This window comes from Asparagus officinalis, chromosome 7, assembly GCF_001876935.1.
Source record: "Asparagus officinalis chromosome 7, Aspof.V1, whole genome shotgun sequence".
Classification (NCBI taxonomy): domain Eukaryota; kingdom Viridiplantae; phylum Streptophyta; class Magnoliopsida; order Asparagales; family Asparagaceae; genus Asparagus; species Asparagus officinalis.
In genome coordinates, this window is record NC_033800.1 from 78,990,461 (window position 1) to 79,001,872 (window position 11,412).

An 11,412-nucleotide genomic window follows, 5' to 3' on the forward strand; every position below is an offset into this window, starting at 1 on the left:
AAACCATGGGAGAGTCCAATTAAGGCCGGCACACACCTTATTTAGATGAAATAACAAGGTGTACGGGTGTTTACCCATGAACATCACTTAACCGACCAGTTTGGGCCAACTCTGAACTGATTCTGAGGAAATTGGGCCGAGCTCGACCCGAACGGCGAATATCAGTTTGGAGGCTGTAACTTTAGTCTTGACCCAAACCCACATTCGGCATGGATCTGGGTCCGGACCAAATTATCAAGATTAAGTCCCGCCACTAGGGGTTCCAAATCGTATCCATATCCAAGAAAATATCTGTAACCATATCTGTTAGGATACGAATATGGTTACTCAAATCTATAACTGATAGGATATGGTTACGGATATGTTTTTGTAGTGAAATATCTGTATCCGTATCCGAACACATATTGGTCATATTCTTACGATAGTTTCGAGTCTTAGATTATGGATTTGTGATTAATTTTGATGATCAAGATGTCTAATCTTAGTTTTTCAATCATAATGAACATATTAACGAACTCTTTTTGTATCACATGACTATATTTTTCTGAATACTAATCTAGTTTTCTAATATCCTTTTTGTATCCGCATGCATATTCGTTTATATATCCGCATCTATATCTGTAACCATATCCGATTTTGGCGGATATGGATATGAATTTTTCTTACCGACGTATATCGGTATCCGAGATGGGTAAGCGAATATGGATATGGTAAGTGTCATATCCGAGTTGTATCCGCTCCGTTAACACCCCTACCCGCCACCCAATATTCCGAAACAATCCACAACCCAATTCCCAATCTAGTAACTCGAAGCTAAGGGTGGAAACGAATCAGATTTGGTCGAATACCTTTAAATTCGAATTCAAATTCGGTTTACTCTAGCAAATTTGAATTCAAATTCAAATTCGTGTTGAATGTGTAGAAGAAGTTCAATTTTGATTTGATATGTTAATTAGCTATTCGATGAACACTCATTAATATTTGCTAGCACACTTGGTGGAGGCACTTGCTTTTTTAATTTGACACCATGGGTTTGAATCCTATGTTGGAATATCATTTTATTTTCTTTTTACATGTTGCATAATTACTTTGTCATTATTATGACATCTCACTACTAAAATTATTAAATTTATATATTTAAAAGTTACTAATTCATACATTTATGAATAGTAATATTAACATAAAAATTAGTATAATGCAATAATGTAGAAGTAGAAAATCATCTCATTATAGCTTTTAAATCGACATGAATTCATTTCCTATCTAACATTTTTAGCAACTTAAGAATGTAATTTAAGCTAAAATTTGCATAATAATTTATTTATAATAGATATTTTGTCATCATATATGTCGATATGGTTAAAATCTTAAATGCAACTTTAAAGAATAAACATTCTATGATAAATTAAACTTAGAGGAACAAAATCTAAAATGTAAATAAATATTTAATAATCAATCTAATCGAATATACCCTTAGTTAAACTTTATTCGTTTATGAGCTGAATACTAAAAATATTCATTTATAATTAAATAAACTATCGAGTCAAATATGACTGAATATCAATAAAAATAATAACCAAACTTTTTATTAATTATTTAGCTCATTTCCACCCCTACCCAAAGCCATAATGCACATCCCATAAGACATCAATCCAGAGCTTATAATCCGTAAAGTTGCAGAAGATCCCCTCAAATTCAATTTTATTGGTAATTGGATGACAATTCTCCTAAATATACACTATTTTCATCCACGTTTATTCAAAAACTTAAAATATTTTTAAATTTGCATTATAAACATGCATAGTTTGTAACTTTTTACCATTAAGGAGTTTTATTTTTCTCAATTATGCTATGCATATCAATAATAACTATACTAACAAAATAGCAATCTCTTGTTACAATCCTGGTCATGTATCACTGCCAAGTAAATTTGTGTAAAAGTTTGCATTTTAACCTTTAAAATTTTCTGCTTGTACATGCTACAAATTAGTAAACTATGGGGCAGTTTGGTTCAAATGTCGAAATTTTAGGATTTATAATCTCATAGAGAATTTGAAATCCTTAGGTTTTTATACATGCGTTGGGTTGTCTTAAATTTGTTTGGTTCAAATTATTATAGGAAAGCAAATACTAAAATTTATAATATATTTATTTGTTCAAATCACAAATTGTAGGATAACAAATTTTAGAATTTGTAATCTATAGTTGAACCAAACAAATTTTAGGATTTCTAAAAGAAGGATAGGTAAATATCCTTATCTTTGAGAGCTTACCTCCCACAAGAGAACAATAAAATTGTATAGCAATTGGAGTAACCATACCCATTAAAATTTAAATTCCAACAGCTATAAACGGTCATATTTTTGCAATAGATATAAATAATACTCCATTCCACTATCTTCATGAGTAAATCTTTTTTTGCATATAAGAAGCATCCGCATAAAAGAATCCAGTAGTTACTATGAGATACAAAAATGATGCAATTGTAACTCCCAACACTGTTGAAGCAATGCAAAAGTAGCAAAATCATTGGCCATTATAATTGGCGTTGTGCTAAGTATCCAAAGAAAGAATGTAATTTCTTTTAATGGGCTTATGATGATGGTGAATGCATGAAGAGTACCGGCAAAAACAACAATGAAGCATTGGTTGAAGATAGGATGAAAAATTAAAGTCAAGATTGAAAGTTGTAGAACGAAAAAATTATAATTTGAAAAATGTGTGTACCTTTATTGTGTGTATTTCTATATTTTATGTCTTGTACTTGCAAAATGTATAGAATCTAATATGAAAATTTTAGTCTACCAATTTTAAAACTCCAAAAGAAACCCCGAGACAATGTAAAATAAAATGCAAGATAACAATAACATAGAAGGCTTAGAAATGGCCATTTTATCAACGTGGAATGCATCACATATATAATATAATAGTATTGTAGATTGCATTCAAATAATGGGTTACCTCATCTAAATTACAAGTGCGATCTAGACTATATTCTCATCATTCAATGCCTTTTGTAAATAAAATCACATCGTAGGTTGCATTATAAAAATTTGATCGATCATCATTGGCATACCGATATAAACCCTCATAAAAGCAACCAACATCCTATACCATCAATGAACCAATATCAGCTTAAACCAAAAGTAATTAGCAAGGCTTTCAAATAAAAAGGAAACAATAATAAATTACAACCAGCAAGCACAAATCAATAACACCAGCAAGCAAGCTGAAACTGAAAGGAAACAGCAAGGCTAAAATATAATCTACAACTGAATCATATACTACACAAAGTAATAGCAACCAACAACCAGCAACCAGCAACCAGCAAAGCTCAATTTAGCAACCAAGAAGATCAAATCAACAACCAGTAGGCAACTAGAAAGCAAGTTTTAATTTTTGAGATGCCGTCAAACTCAACCTGCAAGCAAACAACCAAAAAGCAAGCTGACTAAAGCAAGCAGCAAGGAGTCAGCAAGTAACCAATGAGCAACCAGCTCAAACTAGCAAGCTCAATATAGCAACTGGTAAGAAAGAAACTGTTTGTTGGAAAATTTGCAGTAAAAGAAATGAAGAAAAATTGATTTGTATTCCTTTAATCTTAATGATAATCATATTTTATTACAATTTTATACCCTCATTATCTATTTTACACGAATAAATATACCATTAATAATTGTTGTTAGATTAGTTTGCACATAATTGAATAAAAATATAAATAAATATTATTAAATGTAAAAACTCCTTAAAAATCTCTCTTCTCTATTTTGTAGCATTTTTGAAGCCACAAAATCAAGCTCCTTGAAGGCCCAAAGCCCATCAACAAATAAATACACAAATGAAGTTTCAAATTGGACATGGATGCAAAGAGTTGGAATGAAAGGGGCTTGGATGCAAAAATTCGGATTTTAATGAATGGAGGCCGGTTTCATTAGTTGTGCTGCAGACTTGGGCTTGATGGCTTGATGTTTTTGAAAATGAAAGAGAAATCATACATGGGCCGATCTTGCTTGCAACTTGGAAAATCAAACATGGGCCGATCTTGCTTGCAACTTGGAAAATCAAATATGGGCCGAAAATCACAAGTGGTTGCAGCTGGATTTTGAAGAGGGCCGGATTTTGATTTTCTTTTGAAAATCAAATGAAAATCAATTAGGCCTCTTATGATTAAGAAAAGAACAAAAAGCAAATTCAAAGGTGGAGATTGTTACTTGGGGCTCAAGACAAATCCAATGGCTCATATTCATTGGAGATTACTATAAATAGGGGTAGAAAGTGAGGGGTTAGGGTGTGAAAATTTTGTAAACTCCTTTTGGAGAGGAGGGCTACTCTTAATTGAGAAGGCCTTCCAAAAATTGTAACTTTAGTTGCAATTAATAATAATAATTTTTTCTCTTTAAATTTGTTCTTTCTCCTCTTTGTTGAATGATGAGGATGGAGATGAAGAACAATTTGAAGGTTTGCATTTCTTTTCTCTTTTATTTCTTTTTAGTAATTTCTTTATTATTGCTTATTAGTTAGATTTAAATTCATGCTTGTAGTGTAGATTTATTTTCTTGTCTTTTTTTTATTTCTTTTTGCACTTTAATTTGTAGAGTAGATTTATTTTTCTTGCATTTAATTTCTGCAATTTATTTTGTAGTTTAGATTTTTATTTTCTTTGTAATTAGATTTATTTCTTGTTCATAGTTTAGATTTTTCTTTTCTTTTTAATTTTGTAATTAGTCTTCTTTTTCTTGTTTTTATTTCTTAAGATGTGAATTTAATTCTTGTAGGAATCTTAGAATTGTATGAAACTAGTCTAATTTCCTTTATATTGTATGAATTATTCTCTTGCACTTAAAATGTTCATGTTTAGGATAATCAACTAGAGAACTAATCGGTAGAAGAAGAATTTGATAATCTATGCTTTCCTTAAATGGTTTGATAGGTTATGCTTATGAATTCTAGGATTATTATCATGTTGTTGTTCTTATCATGAATAGTAATTTTAACTTAGATGATAATTTGATAGGTTACACTTTCCTTAAATGGTTTGATAATCTATGCTTAATAAATCTAAGTTGAAATATGATAAAAAGAGAATAGTTTATATTTTGTAATTGAAATTGGTTAGTGGATTATATTCTAGATTTCTTACCTCTTTTGAATCCTTCATCTTAACTTTCTTAAATTTTCTTTTCATTTTTGGTTTTATTTCTTGATTTTATTAATTCATATTTCTTGCCTTATGATTTCATTTATTCTTTAATTCTTCCTTCTCTCCTCTAAAATTCAATTTATTACCTCTTGCATATAAATCAAAACAACCACTCATACAATCACACTTATTCTTTATTCCTAATTGTCACGCACAAAATATAAGAACCAAGTTTAATAATCTCTTAAAATCACCTTCTTCGTGGGATCGATATCTTTTTATACTATAACTTGATAAATTGTGCACTTGCAATTTTGGTACATAATTATGCCGCATCAAGTTTTTGGCGCCGTTGCCGGGGAAGGTGCTAAAATAGGATTTTATTAACTTGATTCTTTAACTTGTGTATTTTTCTTGTGAAGGAACCGCTTGGAGCTTGAAAATCTTGGATTGAAGATCAAGAATTTGGAGCATTGCTTTCGGGTAAGTCTTCTTTCTAGTTTTCAATTCCACCCTCTTTAGCTAGCTTCACAATTAGAGACAATTAGGATTTAAAAAAAAAGATTTTATTTTTGTTGACCATAATAAAATCCATCTTTCACTTAGATATTAACTAACAAGATAATAAACTCAAACAATTTTCCCCTTCTCACTTTTGATTATTGTTGACCATAATTAAAAAATATAAAGATTTTCTTTTTACCATCCTTTTTAGTCGCTTTTAATTTCTAGGGTTGCATTTCATATAGTGTAGGAATTCACCAAAGTGATTGTAGCACTTGATTTGGCACACACTTAAATCATTCTTAAGGGCAAAACCCCAATCAAGATAAGGTAAGGGATTTCATCACCCTTTCCTTAGCCCACAAATCACTAATTCCTCACTTCACAAATCCAAGCCTTCTAAAACTCATTAGACGTTGGCCCCTAAGGATTCGAGCTCAATAAGGAACAAGAAATCCTTAAGTGAACGGTTTAAGTTTTCTCAGAATAGTTGGTGTCTAAGGCAAGGTTTAGGGGTTGCGTAAAGCGCTCCGCAAGGAAAGAGGTACTTAATTGATCTTTGATCACCCTCTAGTACTATCCTTACCTGGCTAACTACCTGGGTAAAACTTTGATCTTTTCACTGTAGGAATTTTTGGTTAGGAGCTGGTCTAGTGGAGTTAGGCTAAACCCTAGAGTTAGAGTTGATTGAAAAGTGATTGCCTTGATTTGTTTTAGTTAGGATTTTTCTTTTTCTTTATCTTCTCATATAAAAAAAAACTAATTTTCTTTATCTTTTCATTAAAAAAAAACTAATTTTCTTTCCTTCCTTAAAAAAAAAAAAATTGTTTTGGTGTATGCAATTTTGGGTTCGGGATAATTTTCATCGCTTAATCCGTGTTGAACCAATCCAAAAAATGGCAAATCAACCAGTTCTTCAGGATATGTGTTACCCCACCAGAAATGCAATTCCATCTTGCATAAGACTCCCCGAAGTAAATGGAGCAAATTTCGAGCTTAGACCGCATTTCATTAACATGCTTCCCAAATTCCTAGGTAATGAAACAGAAGATGCATATATATTTATCTCGGAATTTGAGGAAGTATGTATTATGATAAAAATGAGAGAATTAACCGAAGATGCGATTAAGCTTAGATTTATTCCATTTGCTCTAAAGGACAAAGCTAAAAAATGGCTGTACAGCTTACCGATAAATTCCATCTCAACTTGGGAGGAATTTGTCACCGTTTTTCTCAAGAAATTTTTCCCTATTCACAAAACGGTAAAGCTTAGGAACAGCATTCAGAATTTCAAAATTGTCCCGGGAGAGCCATTCTGGAAATACTTTGACCGATTTAAAGATCTTTTAATCCAATGTCCTCATCACGGTCTAGAGCCCAGATCTGTGCCTAGGCACAGATCTGGGTGCCCTATAAATAGGCCCCCCTTGGTTCATTTGAAAAGGTTGGAACTTTGAGAGCCGAAACTCTGCCGAATTGAGAATCGAGGTTGGAGTTTGAAGACCTGAGGACTTGAACATTCAGATCTGGTTCTCGGCGAGCATCCACGTCACAAAAGGCAGGAGTTCGAGAGAGAGAGGGATCAGATCTGAGATCTACACGAGATCATACTCCGGATCAAAGCTTGGCAGATCTGAGATCTACACGAGATCACACTCCGGATCAAAGCTTGGCCTTTGATCCCGAGAACTAAGGGCGATTATTTCCTTGGTGAATTAATCCCCCCGGCTATTATTTCCTTCGTGAAATAATACCCGTCAAATCGTGTAGATCCGACCGGATCTAGATTGCGCGGTGGTCCACGGATTAACCCCGGCGTCGGCAAAGAACCCACATAAGCGAGCGACCGTAAAAGAACCACCAACATCCCCAAGAAAGTCTTCTTAGCTGCCAACCTCAGTGAAATTTTTTCAAAACCCATGCTGTTAAAATATAAGGACCCTGGTTGTCCCACAATTCCATGCGTCATAGGTAACACTCACATTGATAAGACACTTCTGGACTTGGGAGCCAGCGTCAACCTCCTTCCTTATTCAGTCTATCAACAGCTAGGTGTAGGAGAACTTAAACCGACAAGATGCACTCTACAGTTAGCCGATAGATCTGTAAAAATTCCCAAAGGAGAGGTAGAGGATGTTATGATCAAAGTTGCAGAGTTCATTTTCCCTGTTGATTTTATTGTCTTGGAAACGCAGCCCGTTTCCAATCTCAAAAGTCAAATCCCCGTCATTCTAGAAAGACCGTTCTTAGCCACCTCAAATGCTTTGATAAACTGTAGAACTGGTCAGATGAAACTATCTTTTGGAATATGACTGTTGACCTCAATATCTTCAACTTAGGGAGACAGCCTAGTGATCCATCTGATGAACCCATGGAAGTGAATTTCATTCAAGGAATATCCAGTGAACAACAAGAGGGAGAGTGTGAGTCTGATACAGATGCATCTGATTTAATGATTGAGGAGCTTTCTGATGACGAACTAGAGATAGAACCGCTATCTTCAACTTAGGGAGACAGCCTAGTGATCCATCTGATGAACCCATGGAAGTGAATTTCATTCAAGGAATATCCAGTGAACAACAAGAGGGAGAGTGTGAGTCTGATACAGATGCATCTGATTTAATGATTGAGGAGCTTTCTGATGACGAACTTGAGATAGAACCGCTGGTCAATCATGTTTTTGCTGTTGGCTGGCAACGAGAACCTTTAGAGATAGAACCCCGAGTCCAGCTTCGCCCATCTGTGGAGGAACCCCCTAAGTTAGAGCTCAAACCTCTACCCGAAAATCTAGAGTATGCCTACTTAGGGGAGAACGAGTCTTTACCAGTTATCATTTCTTCTGAGTTGACTACCGGTCAAAAGGAAGCTCTCTTAGCTGTTTTAAGAGAGAATAGGGAAGCCATTGGATGGACCATGGCTGATATCAAAGGGATTAGTCCAACCATTGTTCAACACTGAATCCATTTGATAGATGATGCCAAACCTACTAGAGATGCTCAACGTAGGTTAAACCCAGTGATGAAAGAAGCCGTTAGGAAAGACATTCTGAAATGTCTCGATCATGGGATCATCTATCCCATTTCTGATAGTTCATGGGTGAGTCCAGTCCAGGTTGTTCCAAAGAAATCTGGGATCACCGTGGTCCAAAATGATGCTAATGAGCTGATTCCCACTCGGATCCAAACTGGATGGCGAGTCTGTATTGACTACCGAAAGCTCAACTTAGCCACTAGGAAAGATCACTTCCCTCTTCCTTTCATTGACCAAATGTTAGAGCGTTTAGCAGGACACGAGTTCTACTGTTTCCTGGATGGATATTCAGGTTACAATCAAATCCCTATCGCTCCAGAAGATCAGGAGAAAACCACCTTCACTTGCCCGTATGGAACATTCGCATACCGACGCATGCCTTTTGGCCTGTGCAATGCACCGGCCACATTCCAACGTTGCATGATCAGTATTTTTTCCGACATGGTAGAGCGATTTCTCGAAATTTTCATGGATGACTTTTCCATTTTTGGTGACACATTTTCCCAATGTTTGCATCATCTTAAACTGGTCCTAGAACGGTGTAGGGAGAAAAATCTGACTCTCAATTGGGAGAAATGTCATTTCATGGTCAAACAAGGCATTGTCTTAGGACATGTAGTTTCCAATAGGGGAATCGAAGTGGACAAAGCTAAGGTAGATCTCATTTCCAATCTCCCTCCTCCCAAAACTGTCAAAGATGTCAGATCGTTTCTTGGTCATGCTGGTTTTTACCGACGTTTCATCAAGGATTTCAGCAAAATTGCTAGACCCTTGACCAATCTCTTAGCCAAGGATACATCATTTGTCTTCTCTCCCGACTGCCTCAAAGCTTTTGAATATCTGAAAAAGGAGCTAACCACAGCTCCTATCATTCATGCACCGGACTGGACCTTACCATTCGAACTGATGTGTGATGCATCTGATTCTGCGATTGGAGCTGTTTTAGGACAACGGTTTGATGGAAAACCGCATGTGATCTACTACGCCAGTAGGACTCTGAATGATGCCCAGCAAAACTACTCTGTCACAGAGAAAGAGTTTTTAGCTGTAGTCTTTGCCTTAGAAAAATTCAGGTCCTACCTCATCGGTTCCTTAACCAAAGTTTTCACTGATCATGCCGCACTAAAGTATCTTTTGACCAAAAAGGATGCTAAAGCACGGCTCATTAGATGGATTCTCCTTCTTCAAGAGTTTGACATTCAAATTCTTGACAGAAGGGGAACAGAGAACCCCGTAGCAGATCACCTCTCTCGACTCCCAAATGCACCAACATCAACCGTTCCAATCAATGAACATTTTCCAGATGAACAACTCCTAGAAATCCAATCTGTTCCCTGGTTCGCCGACATTGTGAACTACATAGTCATGAACCAGATCCCTTCTCATTGGTCCAAACAGGATAGATCCCGTTTTCTCTCCCAAGTAAAATACTTTTACTGGGATGATCCATATCTGTTCAAATACTGTCCTGATCAGATCTTTAGGAGGTGTGTTCCCACTGAAGAAACTAGGAGTGTTATATCCTTTTGTCATAAGGAAGCCTGTGGGGGCCACTTTGGCCCGAGAAAAACAGCTGAAAAAGTTCTCCAATCTGGGCTGTATTGGCCCACTCTCTTTAAGGATTCATTCGAGTTTTGCAAAACCTGTAACCGCTGTCAGCTTTTAGGGAAGGTCACTAGGAGAAATATGATGCCTTTACAACCCATCTTATCTGTTGAACTTTTTGATCTGTGGGGTATCGATTTCATGGGACCATTTCCAAATTCCTTTGGAAATGTCTACATTCTAGTAGCCGTTGAATACATGTCAAAATGGGTTGAGGCGGTAGCTTGCAAAACTAATGACAACAAGGTCGTTGTCAAGTTTTTGAAAGAGAACATTTTTGCCCGGTTTGGAGTACCTCGAGCGATCATCAGTGATAACGGTACACATTTCTGTAACCGTTCTTTCGAGGCTTTGATGAGGAAATATTCAATCACACACAAATTGTCAACTCCTTATCACCCCCAAACCAGTGGACAAGTAGAGGTCACAAACAGGCAGATCAAACAAATCTTAGAAAAAACAGTTAATCATAACAGAAAAGATTGGTCTGTAAAATTGTGTGATGCTCTGTGGGCATATAGAACAGCTTTTAAGGCCAATTTAGGGATGTCACCATACAGACTGGTATTCGGGAAAGCTTGTCACCTACCAGTAGAATTGGAACATTGAGCAATGTGGGCAATAAAACAGTTAAATTTTGACTCAGACTCAGCAGGTAAGAACAGATTGCTCCAAATAAATGAGTTGGAAGAAATTCGGAATGATGCATACATAAACTCAAAAATTTACAAAGAGAAAACAAAAATTTTTCATGACAAATCAATTTTGCGAAAAAATTTCTCTCCAGGACAGAAAGTTTTATTGTACAATTCAAAATTGCATCTTTTTCCGGGAAAATTAAGATCAAGATGGACTGGTCCATTTTTTGTTAAACAAGTTTTTCCACATGGAGCTGTCGAGATAGAAAATCCTAAAAATGGTAATATTTTTAAAATAAATGGTCAACGTCTGAAACCATTTTTAGAATTTTCTACGCTCGGAGAGGAAGAGGTGTTGGTTCTTCATGAACCTCATTATCTATAAAAAAAAAAAAACTAATTTTCCTTTTGTTTCTTAAAAGAAAAAAAATTCTTTTGTTTCTTATAAAAAAAACAAATTTTTTTTTTGAATAAGTAACATAAATAAATAAATAA